The sequence below is a fragment of the Cryptotermes secundus genome, unplaced genomic scaffold (genome assembly GCF_002891405.2).
Source record: "Cryptotermes secundus unplaced genomic scaffold, Csec_1.0 scaffold303, whole genome shotgun sequence".
In the NCBI taxonomy this organism is placed as follows: domain Eukaryota; kingdom Metazoa; phylum Arthropoda; class Insecta; order Blattodea; family Kalotermitidae; genus Cryptotermes; species Cryptotermes secundus.
The window spans coordinates 2,720,958-2,747,558 of record NW_019726229.1 but is presented as its reverse complement, the minus strand read 5'-3'; the positions used below and the strand labels follow the sequence as shown (position 1 = coordinate 2,747,558).

General features: G+C 42.1%; 1 protein-coding gene across 11 annotated transcripts in view; it reads left to right on the top strand.

The window, feature by feature from the left end:
* LOC111864014 (histone deacetylase 4) overlaps nucleotides 1-26,601 on the top strand; it is a 283,673-nt gene that overhangs the window by 86,467 nt on the left and 170,605 nt on the right. For 8 of the 11 annotated variants that reach the window (XM_033751287.1, XM_023850932.2, XM_023850931.2 and 5 more), the window contains exon 1: nucleotides 25,866-25,970. The exons of 2 other annotated variants lie outside the window; for them this stretch is intronic. The gene's annotated coding sequence lies outside the window, so the exon portion shown is untranslated. Of the gene's footprint in view, nucleotides 1-25,865; nucleotides 25,971-26,601 lie in introns of those variants that run through there. One more of the 11 variants, XM_033751284.1, reaches the window with a different exon arrangement.

Here is a 26,601-nt window from a genome sequence, read left to right as displayed (position 1 = left end):
TTAGTTTAATAAATAGTACACAAGATTAACGACTTCTTCAATAAATAACCGTTCAAGATTAAATCCGGAACCCTTCCTCGTTCTACGAGGATCGACTTCCGCTCACGTAAGTTAAACTCTGAGTGTCTCATGTTTCCGACTCCCTAGTTTACCGCCACTTTCACGCATGTCACCTTTATCCTGACACCTGAAGCAGTTCAGGTGGCGTCCAGTAAACCCACCATTGAAGAAGAAGGGGAAGTTGAAGGCGCGGTGTTACTGGGAAGTGTGGCACCAAAATGCATCCGCCTCTCCGTCCTAGAGAGCCTAAGCTGTTTTGTCAAGTACGAGTTCAAGGCATAAGTAGGAACACTGAAGTCTATGCTAACATAAGTACTCGCTCTCCACTGCTCCCATTGGTCCGTTCTCCCTAACCACCCCCCCTGCCTACTTCGTATATAAGCAGCACCTTCCACATCCTATCACCACAGCTACTGCTCTCCGCAACTATTCAACTGCTCTGAAGATGGAGGCGCTACGTTCCTCCGAAACGTCGGCCAAAACGAAGAATACACGGTGCCTAAACCCAGAAGACAACTTTCTTCATAAGTACTTTTGGTTTAGAATTAAAAAAAAAGGCAGTCAACGAAGAGGAATATCAGACGTGCTTGAAGTTTACTGGATGGCTTTGCAGGCGAACGTTTCGAAAGATACCGAATCACAGTCAGTGTTCCAATTGATTGGAACAGTAAGCAGGCACTCACACAGCACAGACATGGCATGGTTTTAATTATGGCATGCCATTTTGAAGGTCATTTAAAGTTAGTTGTAATATACTCTCAGTGGTATATGACGTGAGCGATAGGCTGTTGAAACCAACAAATTGAACTTTCCCAATATTATTAAGTATACAAGAAAAAAGTAAAGCTATCCCTGTAACAGGCCGTGAAGGCCCATAGGGTTGTGAGTTGTTGAGGTTCCCACATTTTATAGACAATCGGCTTAAAGATGTCGGTAAGGTTGTCAGCCTTACGCGCCGGCCGCGATTTACTCCCCAGGAAAATTATTTAATTAATTCCTCTTACTCATTTCTGTTAGAGGCTGAGTCGACACCAGGGCCATAGTGTGGCTGGAAGGATTAGGTCAATTGAAAAAATCCAATGACCTCATCAGGACTTGAACCAGCGACCTTCCGGCTTGTAGTATAGCTCCTCAACCAACTACGCTAGGCATATTTTAGGCCACACTGACGGTTATCGCAGTGGAATGAAATTTCGAAGTTTTCGATTCCTGCTGAAACGCGAGCCTATATCGGTATGTACTGAATTACAACTACGTGCTTCGTAAATCATTATCAGGCAAGATATTATATCGAGCCTGTTTAAAAGTAACATTTGAATGAGTTCCGTGTTTCTGAATTGTCTCTATGGGAGGAAACCCGTTTTTAGGGAATTCTCTCTTTTGGGATATAATATTGTCACGTGTATGGGTGACTGTAAACGTGGTTTTAGTTTGGATGATTGGATTTATTGCACCTTATACATTAGCAACTCAGGTAATACAGTGATATCCCTGATTTACACACGCACTAGGGTTCTCACTCTTCACTAGTCGTATCCTGGCAACGAATTTAATGTCTCACTGTCATTTCAAAGCACACAGGAAGTCTTCTTTTCACAGTCTCATTCATTTCTTGCCATTTCTTCTCAATCACCTTCGACTGTGATCTCCAGAACTCGACCCAATTATCGACAGTAGGTCACTCAAACGACCCTCTTTGCCCTTTTATAAGACCTCGGCACGGGCGCACAGAAAGCACAGCCTGTCTGTTGTTAGGAAGACTTGTTTACTGATCCTTTGCCTAGCATTGAACATCATACTGTTGCGATCGTTCGCTTTAGTGAGTCGTTGCTCAGCAGTGGGTCTTTACGTCACAATATTATGTAGTTTTAACGCACTACATGGTGTTGTATCCGAGAAGACAGAATTTTTCATGATCACCGCTGCGAGAACCTGAAATCTTACAAAACCGTTTTTGTTTCTGTCCATGTTTAAGGATTTTTGTAAAGAAAGAAGCACATCCACACAGTTCGCTCATATCTATTTATGAATTGTATTTCGTCTGTATGCGCTTTCTATATCCGGTTGCGTGCTTCAGTGAAGGCCATTTTCTTATCCGGTCTGTTGCCTGCATACTACTGCCCTGTGATCGGAACGCTACGTAAATTAGTACTTCACGAGAATTGCAATTCCTATTATCTTTAGTGATAAAAGATCAGTTATGTGTTAAAATAAAAACTTCGAAATCCCACTGCTACCCGTTCTAGCAGACCTCTCAGACATACTTAGCTTTATTAGCTTCGCTCCGCTGATAGGAAAGATCCTGATACTATCGACCGATATGCAGAAAAGTATCATATAAATTATAATTTTTGGTTCAGAACTGGAATCGCCCATACATTTTCTGTAATATTAAAGCGACGCATGGAAATGGGTAATGGTGGGCAATATCACCAAATGAGAGAGAACGGCTGCAAACGGATATCATTATCTCGGGTAATTTGTGGCCTTTTGGCTGCCATTTCGCCTCCATTTTATATATTGACATCCCGTGATTACCTTAATGTCGTCAAGCTGTGAATACGGGCGTATGCGCATATGTTCATAATCTGAACGTTCCGAGCCCAAATCTACACATGACCGACTGTCTCAAAATTGCTCATGGTACTAAGTCCCTCCAAGAAAATGCTGAGGTATTACTTCGAAGGAGGCTACTTCTGCTTGTGTGGGCTATGTAATGATGCTGTCCGTATTTAGACTGCAAAGTTGAAACAGTATAGGTAGTGATCAAATTCCACCAGAACTGATTCAAGCAGGAGGTGAAACATTACGATCCGAGATCCATATCTTTCATCAGCTCCATTTGGAATGAGGAAGAATTGACGTGATCAGTGGAAGGAGTCTGTTATTGTACCAATTCACAAGATGGATGAAAAAAGTGACTGTAGTAATTATCGTGGGATAAGGTACAATGCTACAAGCCGGAAGGTCGCGGGTTCAGGTCCCGATGAGGTCATTGGATTTTTTCAAATTGACTTAATCCTTCCAGTCGCACTAGGCCCTGGGGTTCACTCAGCCTCTAACAGAAATGAGTATCAGGAATTAAATAAATAATTTTCCTGGGGAGTAAAGCGCAGCCGGCGCGTAAGGCTGACAACCTTACCGCCATCTTTGAGCCGATTGTCAAGGTAATGTGGGACCCTCAACGTCTCACAACCCTATGGGCCTTCACGGCCTGTTACAGGGATACCTTTACTTTTTTTTTTATCACTGCTAACAACTTCATGTAAAATTGTATCCAATATTTATCTATCAAGGTTTAAGTCCATGCATAGATGAAATTACTGGGTATCATCAGTGTGGGTTTCGACTTAGCAGATCATCTGCCGATTAGACTTTTTATATTCGTCAGGTACACGAGAAAAACGGGAGTATATTGAGAAAGTACATCAGCTACTTATAGACTTAAAGAAAGCGCATGATTCAGTTAGGAGGGAAGTATTGTCCAATACTTTCGTAGAGTTTCGGGTACCCATGAAACTACCTAGACTCATTAAAATGTGTTCAAACGAAACGTATAATAAAGTCCGTATGAAGAATGGTCTGAAACAAGGAGACGCTTTATCGCCACTGCTTTTCAACTCTGCCTTAGAATATGTCATTACGAAGGCCCAAGAAAAGTAGGTGGAACTGAAATGAAATGGGACACATCAGCTTCTGGTCTATGCTGATGGTGTGAATCTACTGGGAGATAACATAGATACCATAAATAAAAACAACGGCACTTTAATTTACGCTAGTAGGGAGGTTGGCCTAGATGTAAGGGCAGAGAAAACTAAGTGTATGTTGCTGTATCGTCACCAAAATGAAGGGCAAATTCATGACATAAGGATAGGTAACAGATGTTTTGAAAATGTGGCAGAGCTCAGATATTTGGGAACGACTATAACAAATCAAAACCTGGTTCAGGAGGAAATTAAGAGGAGATTGAATTCGGGTAATGGTGGATAGAATTCAGTCAATAACCTTTTGTCTTCTCGTCTGCTGTCTAAAAGCAAAAAATTGTAATACACAAAACTATAATTTTGCATGTGGTTCTATAATGGTGTGAAACTTGGTCTCTGACATTAAGGGAGGAACATAGGCTGAAGGAGTTTGAGAACAGGGTGTTGAGGAGAATATTTGGACCGAAGAGAAATGAAGCTACAGGAGGCTGGAGAAAAGTGCATAATATACTCTTTGCCATGTATAATTCGGATGACCAAGTCAAGGAGGATGCGATTGACAGGGCATGTAGCACGAATGGGGAGAAGATGAATGGATGTAGGATATCGGTGGGGAGGCCAGAACGAAAGAGACCACAAGGAAAACCAAGACGTAGGTGGGCGGATAATATTAAAATGGATCTTAGAGAGATAGGGTGAGGTAGTATGTACGGAACTGATCTGACTCAGGATAGGGACCAGTGGAGGGCTCTTGTGAACACGGTAATTAACCTTTGTTTTCCACAAAATTCTAGGAAGTTGTTGAGTAGCTGCACAACTAGCGGCTTCTAAAGAAGGACTCAGCTCCGTGAAGTTAGTACGTAGATTATACAATGTCAGATGGTAAGATGAATGATGAACTGGAAAGGATTTGGAAGGAACCGGCCGTAACCTGATCGAGGTACTATCCCGACATTTGCCTCTAGTGGATGAGGAAGACCACGAAAAGTCTGTCAAGATAACCAGCGTGCAGGACGAAATTCGAAGCTAGCACTTTCAGTTACAAGCCCAGTAGAACAGTCTGACCACTACCTCCTACATCTTTTACAATTTCTTGTTCACTATTCTCCTACCGTTCGACGCTAAGCAGGCTGAACTACTGATAGCGATGTTGAACTACGAAGGATATGCGGAAAGCAAAGATACAAAGTCCATAAAATATCTGTAAAGCATTTCTGTTGGATTCACTTGTAGCACTTTTACAACACACCTTTATTTACTTTTCAGCATGGTCACCATGGATCGCAATGCACTTAGGGAGCCTGGGACCGAGTTTCTTTTTATTCCAGCGTCGTAGAAATCTCCCGCCTGCTGTCTTAGCCATGGAGAACAGTTCTTGATACTTCTGGACATTGTTGATGAAGTTCATCGATGGTTAAATGTCTGTCAGCACGAATGTTTTCATCAATTTTTGGACGATTTCATCAGTGACAACGGATGGCCTTCAACTCCTTATTTCATCATGAACATCACTTCTTCCCGCTTCAAATTCACGACACCATTTTGCCACGTTTTGCCTGTTCATAACATCTTCGCTGTAAACAGAAACAAGTTGGCGATGAATTTCAGCAACAGTTTCTCTTTTCACGTGAAGAAATCGAATTACTGCACGAACCTCACATTTGGAGGGATTTTGAATCGACACGGCCATTTTAAACACACACTGCGAGCACACCGTTGCCGTGACTGTGGCCCGTGAACTCAGCCGTGTAATACGGTTCCTATCTCACACGACAGCACTGCCATTTCTGAAAAAAAAAAAAAATCCCTTGCACTTTTACTGGACTTGTATCTTTACTTTCCGGATAGCCCTCACATGCATGTATGTATGTATGTACATACATACACAAAAGCGGAACCGGGATGGCTGCATACTATGGGCTGAAGGCCTGGGTTCGATTCCTGGCAGGGGTAAGATATTTTTATTTACTGCACAGCGTCCAGATCGGCTTCGGGGCCCACCCAGCCTCCTGTCCAGTCGGTATGAGCGGTTGTTTCCCCGAGAGTAAAGCGGCCGGTGCATGAAGCTGACCACTCACCTCCATCTAGTGTCGAGGTCAAGATTGGTGGAGCTATACCTTCATTTCTTGGTGCGTCTTCATGGCGTGGTGCTTAATTAATTAGGTACAGGGACACCTGCACCTTTGCCTCTACCTGTTCGAAAGAGTCCAATAATTACGCGTCTATATAATTCTGTGTTATAGCTTAAAATTTTAGTGAGGAAACTACCAGATATTAAACACCACATCGCGACAAGCCGTGTATTGCCGTTAATGCATGTTTTTGACGTATTAAAACTTGTTTTCCTTAATTGTGGAGATAAATGCGTGTGGGTAACGCAACTAGCAGGAGTTAGAAATTGATGTGTAAATAATACATGCATTTGCATCCAAACAAAGAGCGCAGCAGTTCCGCAGCTGCAGGATTGCAGCTTCTATATATAGCCTTCTTTCTGCGTTGCATGCCTCTGATTACTTATCGTTTTCAGGATTTCATTTCCTGGCTTGTATCATGTAAGTTTTGTGCTGGAGCAGTGATGTGGCACTTCCACGTGACCTTGGAGTCTATTTTTGCTCGAGTTTGTCATTGGATGGGTTCACGTAACGTAGGTGGAAACAGTGTTAGTAACTTTAAAGTGCTCACGCTAAATTGGAAGCCTCCGTGAGAGCAGTGCTGCTTCCAGTAAGGTTGAATATCATTTTAATGATTACCAGAAAGTAGCAGGATTATTATATGGCGCAGTTATCAGCTGTTCATGATCGAAACTTCATTCCTCTGGTTTAGTTACGTAGGCCAATAAATGGAGGTATGGTTGCGTTTTGTCGTCAGAAGTCATGTTACTTGCGATAATGAAGGTAAAAAAGTTAAAGCTGTCCCTACAGCAGACTGTGAAGGCTCATAGGGTTGTGAGACCTCGAGGATCCCACATTTTCTAGACAGTAGGCTCACAGATGGTGGCAAGGTTGTCAGCCCTACGCGCCGGCCACCCTTAACCCACAGGAAGATTCCTGGTACCCATTTCTGTTAGAGGCTGAGTCGACCCCAGGGCTTGGAAGGATTTGATCAATTGAAAAATCCAGTTGCATTGTAGGGACTCTAACCCGGGACCTTCCGGCTTTGTAGCATAGTGCCTTAACCAACTACGCTACCCCGTGGTCTTAATGAAGGTAGTGGTCACAGTTTTTACGTACATGTAATATTATCCAATTAAAATATGTAGAATGTTATATTTTAGCGTCCTGTTACACTCATTCATGTCCATGGTTTATGCTGACCGTCTTACAGTGTATATACTTTTTCACCTTACTCATCACTTCCACACTACATGTTCCGGCACTAATCTGCCATCTTCAGGTGTCTTTATGTACGTTAAACTATTGTACTGCATGCCACAATGTCTCCATTCTAAAATGACTAAAATCTGTGTTCGTCATATAGGACGATGAATTCTAAATAATAAAACTTTTCACGATTCTTCCTACGTCGCACTCAAAACACGCGAATTACGCCAATCCTCTTTTATGTGAACATTCCTCCTACATATATTTTTGTATCGTGTTCTGTGTTTGCTCCCGTTACTGCATGCGTTGTACTGCTGGATCTGGACACAGATGCTCACATAAAAGAGGATTAGCGTTTTGATTGTTTTATTATTTAAGTATTATTAATTTTGTCAACCAATAGCTGGTTGACGGTGTTGCACAACATCTAGAATCGTGAGACGGCAAAATATTGTCGTGAGTCCGTCGGGACTCTGAACCAAGAATGACTATGCTGGCGAGGGCCAGCAGCAACTTACCCGAACCTACCGAGAACCATATCGAAGCAGCAGCACTCCAACTCTTCGACATCTAAAAACGAGTGTGAGACAACACACAACAGAGCACTGACGCGCCGTAATGAACTACGCTGCAATAACTACAGCTTTTTTCTTCTTGGCATTACAGCCCCAGTGGGCCTAGGCCTACCTCCATGAACTTCTCCGTTCACTTCGGTTTTTCTAGATCTTACACATTCGGTAGGACTCCTTGGGCGGGTGATCAGCTCGCCGCAAGGCCTCTACCTGTACACAACCACAGAAAAACGCACACACACAAACTAAACATCCATGCCCTGAGTGGGATTCGAACCCACGATCCCGGTTTCCAAGCGAGCGAAGACAGTACATGCCTTAGACCGCTCGGCTACCGTGACCGGCATAACTACAGCTTAGATATATGAAATTTAACATAGTATGAGTTTTACTGTTTTGTAAGAAGTCTGTTACACGGGTATTTTGAACCTTTTAATTTGTGTACGTGAATTGTAAAGTTCCCTTTAATGCGGTGCACACTTTGAATACTTCTTGTATGACCTAAACGTGTCGGGATTTTAACAGCACGTAATCAGTACGAGGAAATAAACTAGATACACTCTGAGTGTAGTTGGCATCTTGTTCAAAAATCGACATATCACGAAAATTAACGCTTTCAGAGTATGTTCAAACAATTGGTTGAGGGTCAGGTGATCCTGTCAAACAACGTGGGACAACGATACATGTGTTGTCTTTTCCCTTGCTCTAATATGATTACACATATATTCAGCATTCGGTCGAAACATATGTTCCAGTAGTGTTACGTTCTGAATGGGAACGGCTTAACAAAGTGTGTTCTTCGTGATGATTAACAACCCAGTGAGTGCTCATCTACGAAGGACTTCAGCATTTCACCACACTTCCTCATGCGAGTGTGGTGGGAGAGGTAGATTTATTTTTATTAAGAGCACGTGGCAGAAGGCGAATCAGAAAGTCGACGTGAGTGAGAACTTGAATAATAAAAGGTAAAAGGTAAAGCTATCCCTGTAACAGGCCGTGAAGGCCCATGGGGTTGTGAGACGTCGAGGCTCCCACATTTTCTAGACAGTCGGCTCACAGATGGCGGTGAGGTCAGCCTTACGCGCCGGCCGCCCTTTACCCCCATGAAGATTCCTGGCACTCATTTCTGTTAGAGGCTGAGTCGACGCCAGGGCCATAGTGCTGCTAGAAGGATTACGTCAATTGAAAAAATCCAATGACCTCATCTGGACTTGAACCAGCGATCTTCCGGCTTGTAGCATAGTGTCTCAACCAACCACGCTACCTCGTATACCTACTGTATGTTATAAAAGTATCTGTCTAAAGAGCCACATTTATTTAGAGTGAAAACTGCATAATGAGGAGCTTCATAACTTGTACTCATCTCCAAGTATAATTAGAATGATCAATTCAAGGAGGATGAGGTTGGTAGGTCATGTAGCACGAATGGCGGAGACGAGGAGTGCGTATAGGATATTGTTGGGAAAGCGAGAAGGAAAGAGACGACAAGGAAGACCTAAGCGTGAATGGGTGGACAATATTAGAATGGATCTTAGAGAGACAGGATGCGATGGGATGGATTGGATAGACCTCGCTCAGGATAGGGAGCAGTGAAGGGCTCTTGTGAAAACGGTAATGAACCTTCGGGTTCCATAGAATGCTGGGTAATTCTTGAGTAATTGCAGAATTGGCGGCTCCTCCAGAAGGGCTCAGCTCCATTAGTAAGTAAGTATATATACATTTCTGATTTAGCTACATTCCTTCTTATCTCACAGGAGAAGACAAACTAACGATTCGAAAAAGTTGGCAAAACCACCCAGTCCAATCGGCTGCAGTAACCGTAATACATATTTCAACTCAGCGCTGCAATTTACAGTCTCCCGTGACCGACTTTACGTCAACAGTGTGCTCATATGACATTTGTGTGTTGAGTTTCCCGTTTTTTCCCCTGTCATATGCCTATACTAAGTCGTCAAAATGAGGGGAGTATCATAACCTGGTATTTGCGTGGCCGGCTTTTCTTCTTGGAGTTATATTTTATGAACACAAATAGACTTGTCATAAGAAAACACAAACAGGATGATGGTTAACCATCTAGTGAACCGCCGATTCTTGTCTTTCGGAGAAGTAGGTCACACGCCACTGTCTCAGTTCCCTTCTTTCGATCTGCCAAACGATTGTCTCAATGAAAGTCGAGGTTTCTTTTTCAAATGTCGGTCACCACTGAAAGTGCAAGACTCTTCCTGATTGGCGCTGGTGTTATCACCTTACACGTATGCACCATTTCAATCCGTATGGGTAAAGCTAACATGAACTGTGAACTATAGATTAATAATTATGCAAGTTATTTCTGTTAGTAGAGACGTGTGACCTGTAAATTCCAGTGACGTCACGTTAGATGGGCCGTGTAACGTCAGCGTTTCACATTGTCATGTTTGTAAATGTTAAATATATAAAACAAATATATCACTAAACATTTATAGGTTTGCTTATGATATTTGTCATTGCAGTATCACATATGCATGTTAATGGATTATTATGTAAATACAGATTTTGAGCGACCGCCGTGTTTTTGTTTTACATTACAAAATAAAGTTACGTAAACATAAACTTTAATATTCTTTAAAGGTGTAATGCAGCACAGAATAACACAAACTTGGCCTGTGTGCATTAAGAGGTGTCAGTTTAGTTCAGCCTTGTGAATTAGCACGGTCGCCGTATGCATGTTATTTCTAGTAGGAAAGTAAACGAGTGTAGTGATGATATGTGTTTTCGCCCCGTTCGAACACTGGGATCGTGGGTTCGAATCCCACTGTAGGCATGGATATTTGCTTGTGTTAATTCTATGTTTATGTGTAGGTAGTAGCCTTGCGACGGAGTGATTCTCCTTCCAAGGAGTCCTACCGACTGTCTAAGATTAAGAAACGAAGCATTTCACGGATGTCCTAGAATGGAGCAACAGAAATAGAAGAAGAAGAAGAAGAAGTGATATGATGCTTGTACTTCATGCAGTAAATCCTGTCATTTCGCCCAAATGTTTTGAGGGAAGGCATATACAGGTACAAGAAGGAGGGTTAGGAAAGCTGTTGCAAGTACAGAGGCTTTAGGCAGAGTTGAATGAATCAAGTGAAGTAATGTGAAGTGTCCTTGTTCGAGTGCAGTGAAACGAACACAATCACATGCCTTGTAGGACTTATGTTTGGATTTGCACTGTGTGTATCTTGTTTATTGTATGTATTTTGTTTTGTATTGTTCACTTATGTTATAGACTTTCCTTGTCTGTATCAGTGTAAGTTCTACTGCCACCGAGTGAACTCCCAGTTGCAGTAAAATAATAATAATAATAAATGACAATACTGTAAGCCTAGCTTTCCTTATGAAGAATATATGGTAACAAATATGCCCTTAGTGGTTTGATGTTTTTATCTTGTAGGTCTCTACGAAAGTGCTTAATAGTGAGCTGGTGAAGGACAGATGTATACGTACATATTTTAAATAGAATTCCATGAAGGGGTTTCGAAAGCGTTCTTTATGAATCCTCCAACATAATTGGGGATATCGAGGAACAGAAATGTGATGTTCCGAAGGCCTCTCCATTCCACTGGACTTACTCCTTCTGCTTAAAATATATCCATGTGTAGATTATACGAAACAGGACGCTGTAGCAGACAGTTTTAAACTCTAAAAAAGAAAAAGGGGAAATGATGCATATAAATTAACTCGATTTCTTTAAAACAAAAGAATGGATGCCTGTGAGTACTTACTGTTACTGTCCAAAATGACCATCTTGAATTTTACAGCAGTGGAAATAGGGGGAGTTGCGTGTCATATGCTTTTCCCCGACAGATCTGTACGAACGATATACACATATTGGTACACACTCCTAACTTTGTTTGTTTACGCCACAGTATTCCCGTTATTACGCCTAAATGAGGTGTTCCAGTCATCTGTTTTTTTTCCTGTGGCGCTACAGCCCCAATTTAGGCCTAGGCCTACCTCCATGAAACTCTCCGTTTCACTTCGGTTTACTAGATCTTACACTTACGGTAGGACTCCTTGGGCGAGTGATCAGCTCGTCGCAAGGCCTCTGCCTGTAGACAAACACAGAAAAACGCACACAAACATCCATGCCCTGAGTGGGATTCGAACCCACGATCCCGGCTTCCGAGCGAGCGAAGACAGTGCATGCCTTAGACCGCTCGGCTACCGTGACCGGCTCCAGTCATTTATAGGTCTTTGAAAATATCTCCATCACATATATTGAGATATCATCTTTTTATTGTGTTTATTGACCAGAATTTAACTCGATTTTTTTTTTCACTGTAAGTGAAGAATATACAAATTCTAGGTCTACAGATATATATTTTATAGATGCGGTATATAATTCGGAGTATTTTAGAACAACGCTACAGAGAAGATTGAGCCCCAACGAAGAACTTCTTAATTTGAATTCTTCGCCTAATATGGTTAGGTAACTAACTCAAGTAGGATGAGATGGGTGAGACATATACAGTAGCACACATTGAGGATAAGAGAAGTGAATGCAAAATGTTGGTTGGCAGCTCTCAATGAAAGGGAGAACCTCGGATCGGATATCGAGACGTAGTCATCATCATCAGTAATCTGTCAGGCGACAGGTCCACAGTCTCTTCCAAAACAGTTCCTCCACTTAATGCGATGCAGAGCTTTCTCCTTCAAATGACAGTATCCTCTTCTGTCCCCAAGGTCATCCCGCATCTTCTTACGTCTTCTTCCTCGTCTTCTTGTCACTTCTATCCGCCCCTCTATCTTTCCTAGGCAGGAGAAATTCGGTCTTGAGGTGGAGACTGAAGTATCTAAGGATGGGCTGTAATGGCGGGTATTTGTGAGCACGGCAGTGGATTCTCGTGTCTTGCAAAAGAAACAGTTGAACAGCGATCGGCTTTTCAAGGAATTCTCTGTACCTGTAAATGACTTACGTAGGTATAGACAGATATTTACTTCCGGATACAGTTCAATGTGTAGGGTTATGCTCATTACTCGTAATTCTGCGCAGCGTTAAGTTTGCTGTTGTTCGTTGCACGAAACCGGAATTTCCACTGATGTTTGGGAGATTTCTGAATTCGACACCGTCGAACACACAAATACACTTGGTCATCGACTTACGACCGGCCGCAATTACGACCAAAAAAAATAAAATAAAATAAAAGATGATTAAAGTGTAAAAGTTTTTTAAAATAAATTATAAAGATGATAAAAAGATTAGAAAGGTTAAAAAGACTGTTAATAAATATATGGCCGACATGCGACCAGATCGACTTACGACCTGTCAGTCAGAACGGAAGTCGGTCGTAAGGCGACGACCAAGTGTGTATATGTTGGAACAAATTCCGTTGATCGTCGATTGTGGGCTCCTATGTACTTTTCTTCAGGCAGCTGTGGATGTGCCCCAGTAGGAGTATAGTTGGTCTCTGACTACCATAGGCCATTCCCTTAATGTTATAATGCCACTGGGAAACTTTATTAACAGGCGGGCCCAAATGAGCAGCCCTACTAAGCGACTCTGTAGCAACTGCTAAGTGCGTGTGCCATTTTGCTTATACAGACTCTGTGGGAAGGAGTCAGAGCGTTGTACACTGCACGACAAAGAAACACGCAAGACACGAGTGACAGAAATTTAGATAACAAAGTGTTTATCCGCGCAACAAACAGCGCATGAGCTACTGAAATTTGTTTGGTCATTACCTATGACACTCCTTAACTCTGACCGGTTTAGCGTTTCAGTTTTTCGGATTTGATTTAAGGTTAGCTCATGGGCATTTAGGTTTGGTTTATATCTTCGTATAAATCCAAAACAGCAGCAACTTTTGTGACATTTAATTGTGGATCTGACCAAAGAATTTCATCCACCTCAAACAGGGCTGATTTAGTTGAGAAATAAAGCAGGAGAAATATGTGTTCGAAGTCATTACGCGTAATTCATGATGACAGATGAGTGTTCAGTCTTGTATATGAGGCTTCCGCACAGCCTTTTATCTCTCGAGCCGTCCGTGTGACGTTAAAGGAATGCATTGAGGTACAAGTAAGTTCCGCCCTGTAACCAGTGGGTGTAACTGTAATTTACAGGAAGAGCTTATTAAATATGTATATTTATTGCACTAACCGAAAATATTCATGACAGAGTTGCAGATCATAACCAGCTGAATAATAATAACAGATACATATTTTCATTAGAATCAGTCGTGTTTGAAAACACGAACAGTGAAACGGTGACAGTCACTGTCTGGAATATGTGTGACGAATTCGGAAACTCTTCCAAAATTTTAAGGATATTTTCGAAGGAGACTCGACTGTGATTTATGAAAGAAAGCTGACATCGCAACCACGATTCATTCTAACGAAATTCTATGCAGAAATATAGAGAAATGATCACATTGCGAGGTAACGTAGCGCATATGAGACGAAGGCAGTAAGCGTTTGGCCGATTTGTTATTTAAGGACCAACTCATAAAAACATTACATTCAGTCGTTGTCGCCTGACACATTTTGCATGGTTGTAAATCGATATATATGTTTTAAATAATAAACGTAAACCCAGAAAGTTTACTGAGAACACCATGGAGCAGAGTCCGTGATAAAAGTGTTGGTCTCTTAGCTGATCAAGAAATTCTCTTCATTTATGGATCACGTTAGGTCACTACCGTGTCCACAAGAACCCACCACTGGGCCCTGTCCTGAGCCAGCTGATTCCGCCTTCATAGGCACGTTGGGCCAATTTTGACTTTTCTAAAACACCCTCCACCGAGATTGTATACTCGTATGTTCGCGAAGCCACCATGTGCCATCTGTTGCGCGTTTACTGCCTGGTTCTCGTGAGTGAACGCATAGGCGTTTGTCTGATATTCAGTTTTGAAGCTCGAATGGAAATACAGAAAGGGCTGTATACTATTGGCAGGGAAACCTCTTGGAAAGCGGTCATTTGGAAGACCACGAATCATACTGTCCCGCTTTGTTATCAAGGATTATACAATTGTTATGAACTAGCATATTCTTAGATTCAGTTTCATTTTTAATTTCAGGTTAGATTGAAGACTTGTATACACGTATTTCCTTCTCAAATGCAAGTTGCACGTGAAGCGGAAATGTATGTGTACGAGTAAGTACGTTAATGCCTCTGGTAGATGGGGGAAGCATCGAGATACCACTGAGCCAGTAGATGCCGAACTCGCTGGCTGAGTCGGGACTGATGGTACGAACCAGTACCGGTAGGGTATAGAGACTGGTAGAATATCACAGGGGGACGCACAGTGGACCAATATTTGGTCTAAGTGCATGGGGAAACCCACCATCTCCAATAACAACAACAACAAGTACGTTAATGCAACAAATTGCTTCTATACAATATTCCACTGAAGAGTTACGTCTTCAGGAATATACCGCTGTGTAGTCTTGTGAAAGTCAGCCGACGTTTCGAGAGAACATTGCGCCCATCTTTAGCGTCGAAGAGTAAACCAAGCAAGAAACCAGCATGAAGGAAACAGGAAGCGATGTTTGTTGCAAGCAAATAAATAATTATTACGAACTTTAATACGGCTATTTTATTTGTTTTCATTTATTTATATCTTATCTTTATTACGTGCTGGATGTGAATTCTGTGTGACTTCCCATAACATTTTGGTGCGCTGAAAATAAAGTAGACCACACAGATGACAGACAGAGAGACATCGGTCAAGTGTCTATCCCCTCAACAGTCTTAAAATAAAGCCGAAACGTCGGGAGAACAGTCGAGATTGTCAGCAATTTAAGAAAAGGAAGATTTATTGACGTTTCCATGACTGGACTAAGCATTTTTTGGCTACTTGTTGCTCTGGCTTAATGCCCAGCAACGGAATAAAAGTGAGCATGTGGTGAACAAAACTCGCCAACCCCGAGCGTAGTGCTGTTCATTTATGGAATCATTAAGTTTGATTGCACCAAGGGCATCGAGTATTAAGGATCGTCCGAAAATCGCCGATGTTTTCAGCTTGCACAGTACACACTGGCGGGCGTTGACTAATAGCGTAGCCTTCTCTTCATCGGAGGATAATAAGGTAAAGTCCCTGTGCTTAACTAATTACGCACTACGCTATGAAGGCGTATGGGGGATTGGATGTATAGGTCCACATTTTCTTGACCTAGGCACTAGCTGGAGGGGAGTTGTCAGTTTCACGCCCCGGCCGCTTTATCGTCGAGGAAACAGCCCCCGTTACCCATTAGAGAGGTTGGGTGGGCCCCAGACTCGGTCTGAACGACGTGGAGAAGAGAAAATGTTTGACCCTGCCGGGACTCGAACTCCGACACTTCGGTCGTTCCGCCCGTAGCCAGTCGCTATACCGACTACATTGGAGGATAGTATACATTGTCATACATACGATCTACATGTTTTGTGATGATGACATTACTATTTACGTCGATTTATAAAGATGACGCATCCTCGGAGATGTTTTAAACACAATATAGCTGGCCTGGGCCTGTATCCTGCTGCAGTGAAAGAGCGCCGCCACTGGACCCCGTTCTGTTCCAAACATCAGTATTGCAAGCAGTTTCATAATTTCTGCCAGGATTCTTCGCCCTCAAAATACTATAGCATGCGTCTCTTCCTCCTAGCCAACTCGACCACAATGATCTAGTTCCCAGACAGTAATAGAATGTTTCATCTTTCCCTCTCCTCTCTGAAAATCTAAATTAAGCCACTGGAAGCAGAACCCGAAGGTTCAACATCTCATACCCAAGTCGACCATTGGGCATGATCGTGAGCCAGTTACTCTTCCAAAAATTCTGAGGCCTTTGTTAAAAGTTCCCAGGTATTTACAGTGGACGGTCGTTAGCAGATCGCCTCTGTGGTCTAGTGGTCAGAGTTCCTGGCTACATATCCAGAGATCCCGGTTTCGATTCTCGGCGCTACGAGAGTTTCTTAGAAGTAATGGGTCTGGAACGGGGTCCACTCAGTCTCGTGAGGATAATTGAGGAGCTATTTGAAGGAAATAGCGGCTCCAGTATAGAAAACAGAGATTAACGGCAGTGGGGATCCGTTGCGCTTACCACGTGACACCCTCTATCCGCAAAAGGTGGCACTAGCTTCGCCGAAAAGCGGCGGTCTCTCGGTCGGTATAGTTCCGCTTGCGGACTACAGATCACGGAGTTTCGTTTTTTTTTTTGTTTGTTTTTGTTTGGATGATCCTTAGCACTTACGTGCAACACCTATCCTGGAAAGCTGTCTCATGGCAGCTAATGCTGCAAACTTTAATGTTATTCTTCTTGTTGTGAAGGACTGTCAAAGTTGTTGTCTCGTTCTGAGGGATGAACGTACATTGGAGTTAGAATAAGCGCTGAGTAGAATGGTTTATAAGGCAATGTAACTGCGGAATAAAAATCCATAGTGAGGTCAGCGAGAAGTCTCATTTATTATATAAGATTTCATATTGTTAACTTCCCCTGCTTTCTCGCATATTCCTTCCTAGTCTTACACGTTATCGAGTGATGCGTTGAGGCCGACGTTAAACGAAATCTGTAACGAATAACACAAATATGCCGTTGTGGTCAATTGTACTACACAATAACACATCCACGTCAAAATATTACTAGTACCCACGGGATAGATACGATACACTGAGCCAAAGAACTGTCAACTGGTTCGTGACATTTTACATAACTGACGTTCCTGCAACATGTTAATTCTCGACAGTTCGTTGCTGTCGTAATTTGCGCTATTTCAGAGCTTCCATATCACCGTTACAGTACGTTGTTATAATTAAAGTATTATGTAATGATGTGTCTTACAGTGTGAACCCTTCGCCCAGTATTGTTTCGAAAAGTATGGTGTAGCCGGCACATGACGTAGCATTCAGAGACTGCTCGGAGACGTACACATGGAAGGGAGGGAAGATCTGTTTTTTTTTTTCATAGCACTTCATTTTGTATTGCCGACATTCTGTGGTACAGCTTGAGGTCTTCTGTGCTGTGGTACCATGTGTTTCATAGAATACCGAAGCCTGTACTTCACCCCTGAAACGTCGATATCCTACACATGTCACAATGCAGAAGACTATGGATTTTTTTTATTGCTAGTGGAGTGGGACTAAGTCCATTGTACTGCGGCCACTTCTGGCCTATTGTACCACCCCCAGATGATAGGTGCGGGTGATTGTGGAGCAATTGGTGGAATGAAGATTGGCACGGGAAACCGAAGTACTCGGATAAAACCTGCCCCAGCGCCGCTTTGTCCACCACAAATCCCACTTGACCAGACCCGGTATCGAACCCGGGCCGCCGCAGTGAGAAGCCCGCGACTAACCGCTTGAGCAATGGCGCCGCCGGAAGACTATGTAAGGGAGTCAATTGTCGGTAGGATATAGCCACGGGAAATTACTATAAATGATACAAACTCCGTCCCAAGTGCAAACAATATATATTATATGTCTTTGATCTTGTTCTTTCTACACTACATGTTTCGGCCTCTATCGGCCATCATCAGGTGTATACTCTTAACGTTGCTGCCACACTGAACCCAGTCTAAAATTTAACATTTAAAAACACAATGTCACATTCTTCGTATTATCAACATCTACATCGTTGATATGTGTCTGGTATGTAGATTATGTTGCACACGTCAAATTTGATATTCTTGTAGTAGCACTCTAAAAATCTTTAGTTATGATGTTTTTAAAACCTTTTAAAATTTTCTCTAAATTTTAAATTTAAAATTTAAAATTCTTAGGGTTACTCGCCCTATGTCTAAGTGCTGGACACAATACAGCAGACTGCACACGTAGTACAGACAAGCAGCGGCACCCACACAAGAAGACTACATTAAATAACACCTGTACAGTGTGAAAACAAGAACTAGCCGCTCCAGCACTTAGACATAGGGCGAGTAACCCTAAGAATTTTAAATTTTAAATTTAAAATTTAGAGAAAATTTTAAAAGGTTTTAAAAACATCATAACTAAAGATTTTTAGAGTGCTACTACAAGAATATCAAATTTGACGTGTGCAACATAATCTACATACCAGACACATATCAACGATGTAGATGTTGATAATACGAAGAATGTGACATTGTGTTTTTAAATGTTAAATTTTAGACTGGGTTCAGTGTGGCAGCAACGTTAAGAGTATACACCTGATGATGGCCGATAGAGGCCGAAACATGTAGTGTAGAAGAGAACAAGATCAAAGTCATATAATATATATTGTTTGCACTTGGGACGGAGTTTGTATCATTTATCGCGTAGAGTGCAACAGGATGCTTAAATATAATATTGGAAATTACTAGTTAAAGAAGAATAAGAAGTCGGCCTATGAAGACATTAGTGTGTGATTAGAAGATTTAATCACAATGAGACTGTTTTAATTCCGTTACCAGGATACTACTAGTGAAGAAATGAGAACCCTAGTACGTGTTTGAGGGTGAACTGGAAATTCCGTAAATCAGCAACTGTAATGCTGTATTACTTGTAGGTACCAGTTGATTGTATAAGGTGTTAGTAAATCCAGTCATCCAATCCAGAACCAGTTATTACTGGTCACGACCATAAATACGTGACAATATGTTGGCAAATTGCGCCGAGTCTGTCCATTTCTGTTGAATTCTATATTCACCGTCCCTGTATGCGTTTCAGATAATGCCGGGATATGCGTACATGTCAGGTGTTTCAGTTTACTCCAGTTTTCAGTAGCTATAAGCAACACAATCCGTAGATTCTATTAGCTACTTGCAATAAAAATGCAAGGCGCCGAAGAGCGGAACTCGTATAAACTTTCCATAGAATGACATTTCCGTCAGACATGGATCTATCGCAATTCTACCCAAAAGCAAACTACAGTAAATTCGTAGCGTCAGCAATGCACATTGGAAAAACCTTGACATTTACTACAGTCGATAAAACTGTACGACAGACATACGTGGTGCGACAATTTAATTCCCGGAATGGCCCTGTGGAAGCAAAATTTGCTTACCTGTACACTAGCGGCTGTTGTCGCCTTCGAAATATTCTCATTATGAAGCCATGCACTTCGTGAGACGATAGTGACACAGCCGGAAACAGTCGTGAAAATCGTTTTCCGCAATACATCGCAGTAACGTTGTCACATTGCGTTGGATGTCTGGACTGTCAACAAATCATTGTCCCTTCTGGGCATTTTTTTTTTAATTTTGGAAAGGGCCGAAGATCACAGGGGGCTAAGTCAGATGAATAAGGTGGATATTCCATTTTTGTAATGGATTTCTTAGCCAGGAACTCGGTAACTCTTAACGCATAATGCGCAGGCGCGTTGCCATGGAGGAGAATCCACTTGTCAGGCCACAGTTCGGGTCCTTTCCTCCGAACAGATTCCCGTAACATTGTCAGCACTTCCAAATAACCCTGGTGATTCGCTGTTTGTCCTTATGTAATGAATTCACAGTGCACTATCCCCTTGTGATCGAAGAAACACACGCATGGTCTTGAACTGCGTACGAGACATGCGTGCTTTTTCGGTCGAGGTGAATTCTGTATTTTCAACTGCATGCTCTGGAGTCCTGTTTCCGGGTCGTACTGAAAACACCACGTGTCATCACCTCTGCACTGTGTAAAAGATCAGATGAAATGCGAATCCAACGTTGTTTCTGGTCATCTGTCAAGAGTCGAAGCACCGTCTTTGCGGAAAATTTTCTCATTCCCAAATCCTCCGTAACAATCTGGCGCACTATTTCCCTATTTATATTCAATTCTTCAGCTATTAGTCTCACACCTGATATCCGATTTGAGCGCACCAAGGTTCGTACTCTATTCACATTTGCATCTACCTTTGCGTTTTTGGCTGCCCACTTCTTGGGTCATCTTACACATCTTCTCGCCCTTCCTTGAACCGCCTGTGCCATTCAAAGGCACTCGATTTCTTCGTAGCGCATTCACCATAAGCCACTGTTAATAGGGCTAACGTTTCAGCAACACTTTTACCCATCTTCACACAAAACTTGATGTTTATCCGCTGCTCCAGGCTGTCACTCATTTTCCCGCCAACAGTATACCATGGACACGTACAATTTCCTCTGCTGTTTGGGAACGAACGACTGATTTTGTCTGTGGTTCATGTAAACGCAAGCTGGAACATGTCCAAAAGTGCTTGGGTAGCTGAGTTTGCCTGATTCAACACCCCAGCGACGCGCTGCAGCCATTCCGGTTATTAAATTGTCGCACCTTGTACACTCAGTTGCTTAACAAACGAAACATAGACATCTCGTTGATGTGAGTTGAACGAGATTTGAAAAAAGTATATTGGAAACATTTCGAAACATTTTGGAGCTTGCGCATGAACTGTTGGCAACTTGAAGATTGGCCTCAACACTAAGTACTGAAGTTCTCTTGGAGAAATGAAAAGCAAATTCCGTCTCTTCGAATCTGGGTGGTACAAGTAGAATAGTTAACAAAATATGTCTGCTGTTACGAGCAGTCACTCCTTTTGGGCGACTGACCGCTATGTTACTGAAAACACTAAGATGTATTAGCCACCTGATTTTGGTGACTTGTTAACACGACATTCCTACAAGTACTGAACTGGCTTCTGAACAAAGTTAAACTGATTTATGCCACAAAATTAAATACCTGTATGCCGAATTGAGGGCCCTGGGGCTATGCTCCGATTTGCCGTACCCCAGCAACGGCTCTAGTTGTTACTGATACGTAAAAGAAATCGCATTAAGATTGTCGTCGGCTGCATTCGGCCCGCGGGTCGTAGGTTGGTACTTCTAGTCTAGATACTGAAGCATTGCAAAATAAACCACAGAGAGAAACGAGTTGTTTACAAGTACAAATAAGTAATACGTCTTGGGAGGTGAACGTGGCATATACTTTCCTGTAAATCTCTTTGTAGAGGCTAGCGGAAATACTAAATTATCTTTTGTATATAATTTCGTCTAGTTTAGATTCTCATGACTTGGAAGTTGTTAGCCACAACGTTGCAGTTTCGAGCCGCTACAATTTTAGTCGCTTTTAACTTATACAAAAAAGAAAGTTTTGTACAGGGGCTGTAGGTATGCGTCTTATCCATCTGTATACCGAATTCCACAGTTCTCTAGCAATCCCGTAAGTTATCCTTCACAGATAAGATAGTGAAGGTACAGGTTAACAGTTTCATTTCGTAGCTAATATCAGAGAAGTACAAATAGGCCCATATATCGTCAGTTTAAGTGAGAATGAAATGGGGTACTGTAGGCACTCTTCATGAAACGAAAATCCAGGCCATTATGAAGGTGGCTAAGCGTAAACTTGAGACTTGACGCTCACTAGGCTCTGTTTCCTCTACATTCTGGAAGTTTGCTCACTCGCCTGTTATTTGATCTGTGTACTCAGAATACCCAGACCAGTTGAAAGTTCTGAGAATAAATGCGTAAAGGAAATCACGAAACGTCCATTTGGGACTACATCTACTGTATCTGTTAACCAGCGATGAAGCTATTTCGACTTCATCCTGTCATGCTTTAATTCCGTTGAAGTAGCTGACGGCACCCAAATTGGAGGGCGTCCCTAGGCCATCATATTATGCCGATGGGTTAATGGTACTATTATTATTATTAGAAGGGGTGGGTTCCCCTATGCACTTAGACCAGTTATTGGTCCATAGTGTCCCCCCCTTTAATTTCTACTGTCGCCATACCCTACCGGTACTGGTGCGTGCTATCAGCCCCGTTCAGCCAACGAGGTCGGCCGTCGGTACCTGATATTTCCCCCATCTACCAGAGGCATTGGAAACTACTTGTGCGGGAAATTGTCTTATTTTTTTTTTTGCACGGGACCCACGGCTTAAAGTCCCTGCCGGAGGACTTGTTCCCTGAATTTTTCCGCCCTTAGAAATTCTACGACCTCCGCCGGGTTTGAACCCGCGTACCTTGAGTCATGAGGTGGGAACGTTACCCCTAGACTACGGAGGCCGCTTGTTAATGGTATTAAGAACAATTTGGAATGTGGTATTTTGACCATCACATTAGTGTCTCAAGACGAGTCCGGTTAGGCACAGCGAGTGTTTTTGCTTTCTGGTGCCACATTTACAGCAGTAGTTACTTACCAGTAAGGAGTTGTACCAGCCGTCCTCGTTGCCATAGTACCGCCATGTTAGACATGATAAGATATTTGCTGCTGTACATTTTTAGACATCTCCTCAGTTCCTGGTTCTTACGTATGTTTTTCTACAAGCGGTGTTAATGTCATTCGTTTCCTTTTGTGATGCGGCTACTTAAATCCAATGTCATATCTTTGCTGGATAAAAAAAATTGAATATCGGGTACAAAATAAAATATCGTGTTTTATTTGCAACTTTCTCTCTGGAATCATTTTCCGATATCGCGTGTAGAAACGAAGGGGAACGTCAGAAATATTGATACGTGAAGAATATTCATGAGGGTCTAAAGACGAAAAATGTAATGCTCGGTATCAGCCGAATTCTTAGTGGGTGCTGTATGTAACGGGATCCTGGCCTTCAGAAACCTATAGTCCCTTTGATGATCAAGTTTTCTCGCACTTTATGGAACCTGAAGCTTCACTGTTGTATTGAAAAGATTCATCATATGACTCAGTCCTGAGCCTGAAAGTAAATCCACACTTTGACGTTATACTTCTGTAAGATTTGTTTTAATATTATTCTTCCATCTAATGCTCCAAAATGTTCTCTTCCAACCAGCCTTCTCATAGGCCTATGCGTAGCATATCCTATCCACCTCATCCTCCTTGATCTAATCATCCTGATGGTGTTTGATAAAGAGAACAAGCTGTGTAACTCCTCAGTATGCAGTTTCATCCATTTTTTTATAACGTCCCCTTTTTGGTCCATATTTCGGAAAGTTGTTATAAAACAGTTTCAATCCGTGTTTTTCTTCTTTTCGTTAAAGCGAAGAACCAAGTTCCACACAAATGTAAACCGAGAGATAAAATTGTATTTTTTTCTATACTTTAATCTTTACGTTTGTAGATTGGAGACAGAAAAATAAAACTGAATGAACAGTCCTTCCCCGAATTTTATCTGCCCTTGACTTCTTTTTGTAAATTTGGTGTTATGAAATATTTGAACTTTACCACAGTTTCAAACTATTTATTGTCTATTGTTATACAGGGCTACTATAAATAATTCACTCGTTTTTAAAACGCTATATTTTCCAATGTATCACACATACAAATATGATTGATATATAAAAAGAACCGTAAACTCACCAAGTATTTTATGCGCACCAGTTGGCAGCACGAGTTCAGTACCTTTACAGAATGGCGACAAAGCAAGAAAAGAGGTTTTGTTTGTTGGAATATGCGAGATGTTCGTCTGTTATAGCAGTGCAACGCGCATTCAAAAGAGAGTACGGAAAAGAACCGCCATGTAAACAAATCATTTTGCGGTGGTATCGGCAATGTTCGTCGCTACCTAAACAATGAACTTCGGCATCGCTGGATTGGGCGTGTTGGTGAGGATGACGTAGCTCTGTTCACTTGGCCCCCCAGATCACCTGATCTAACGCCTTGTGACTTCTTCCTTTGGGGGTACATTAAGGATTGTGTTTACGTACCCCCAATGCCAAGAACACTATTAGAGATGAGGGAACGCATCGATGCTGCAGTGATGACCATTGACAGGATGATGCTACAAAATGTGTGGAACGAGCTCGACTACCGCCTGGACGTGTGTCGTTTGACCCAAGGGGCACACACAGAACATTTGTAGAGTGTGAAGAAAACTTAGTGAGTTTACGGTTCTTTTCATATATCAATCATATTTGTACGTGTAATGCTTTGGAAAGTATAGCGTTTTAAAAACGAATGAATCACTTATAGTAGCCTTGTATTATTCTTTTGCCCTTCATATTGGTGACCGAGCACTAACATATAAGAACTATACAGTTTAATGTGCGTCTGATAGTCTTTTCTTATGACTTTTGTGTCTTCGTTCATAGCTTCACGAGAAGTAACGGCATATTGTAAAGCGGAACTCGAAAGCATCCAGTCATTTCAGTCACTGTGAATTCGGAATGCATCAGACAACCCTATTCCTTTGCGGGCTGTACCACATTTTACGTTTCGATCAGTGTAACTAGTTTAAGGAGTATGAAATGAAAATGTTGTACATTACTTCTCTCTTGATTGAATCGTAGACCTTCTTGAGGCTGTAAATAGCTGATTTACTTTCCCATCTTACTACCATTTTTTATCTAATATGCGACAAATGCAGGATGTCTGATCAGTATGACGCATAACACCGGAACTCATGATACTCCCAAGTAGTTTCTTCTGCGCACGGAGTTGGCCTTGAGAGGAGCGCGGTGAAGTGCGTATGCAGCGCAGAAAAAGTTATGTTCTTCGATAAAAATGACAGTTGTGGCGCTCGTATCAGTAGGTGCAGTAATGGAGTCGTTCTTCTGTGGCAGTTCTTCCGTATTATAAATTGTACTGATATATTTGTGGATTTCAGAATGTAATGGTTACCACCTGCTTTGGTCAGTTCAGACATCTAGAGGTTCCAGGCAGTGCAGGATACAAGTTGTATGACTGGTGCCAAACTTTGTGGCACTTGGCGACCATCTCTGGTTTAGATACAGTACGATAATAAATTGTATTTGTGAATAATAATATCAGCAGTACCTGACGCCGCAACCCAGCGGATAGCGCTCCCTCTTCGTGTTCGAGTGCCCCAGATTCAAATACAGACCCTGTGATTGGCTGTCCTTGCTTATTTCCCGTAGTTTTCTGCAGTTCCTCTAGGCAGATGCCGGGTAATGCCCATGCAGTATCGTCGTTGTCGTTGGGGTGATGCTGGTTTTCTCAGGATGAGCGAGGAAGAGAATTTGGTACAGACGGTTCAGGCTGTACTTGCTTCAACAGTACCAAAATTCTCTCATCTCTCAATAACATGTGGTCATAATCTGCTCAACCATACCGATCTTTATAATGTTTTAAGATTTGAGGTTTTCACGGCGGTGACTGTGAAGAATACCGTCTTCTGGGATGTGGCGCCGCTTGTGTTCACACGAGATGTACACGACGCCACATCCCAGAAGACGGCAGTCTTCTTTATAATGTTCTTTTCGCAATGGCACTGCGATTGAGGCGGGGTGGGGACAAGCATTTGAACACTCCTCAACTCAGATAGGAAACGAAAGTATTTTTTTCATTGGTCATGGGTTGCTTCTAGCGATGTTTCATTGCGTTATGTTGGTACGATAGCTGGTTCTCAGAATAGTTGTTTAGCAATCGCAGCAGTGCACGCCTGAGTCGGGAGCTGTATATAGTGGCTGTGTTTGTTACGAAGTGATGTCGAAGTGTCGAGTGGTTCACGTGTGGTCATGAAAACAGCAGTAGGTACGCAATGTCATTAGGCATCTAGGAAAAGTAGTGTGTCAAGTTTAGGCATGTATTTTCGCTAATTGCTCTATATTGTTGTTGAAAGTCGTGAGGCGTTTCGCGTAGAGACTGAATGAGAATAAATCGTCAGCACTGGACCTTAATGTGTAATTTGTTCAGTACTGTGAACGAAGTACTGAATAGTTTTGTTTTAGCGTTTAGAAATTTGTTGTCCCGACGTGGTGTCCTCATGTTTTGGTTATGAGTGTGTGTAGAGGGGGAAGGAACGTCGTCGACAGTGTAGTGTTAATATTTTAAATCAAAATTATTGTCAGTAAATAGGGACTGTATTTTTGCGTTAATTTCACCGCCATTTCACTCATGTCGCCACAGTGCATGAAAATAATGTAAGATCATTGCTTTTCTGATTACGAAATTTTATTGCGTAGTTTTAGATTATTTAATGACGCTGACATAACAGCATGGATGCAGTGACATCAGTTAGGATTGTTACAACGCAGGATTAAAGCGGTTTATTCGCTTTAGTAATTTTTGTATAACAGAGAGCAGCTTTGCGATATTGTTAATGTAGCGATATCAGAAATTATAATTTAGGTACAGCGCCTATGGTCGACGGGACGAATTGAAA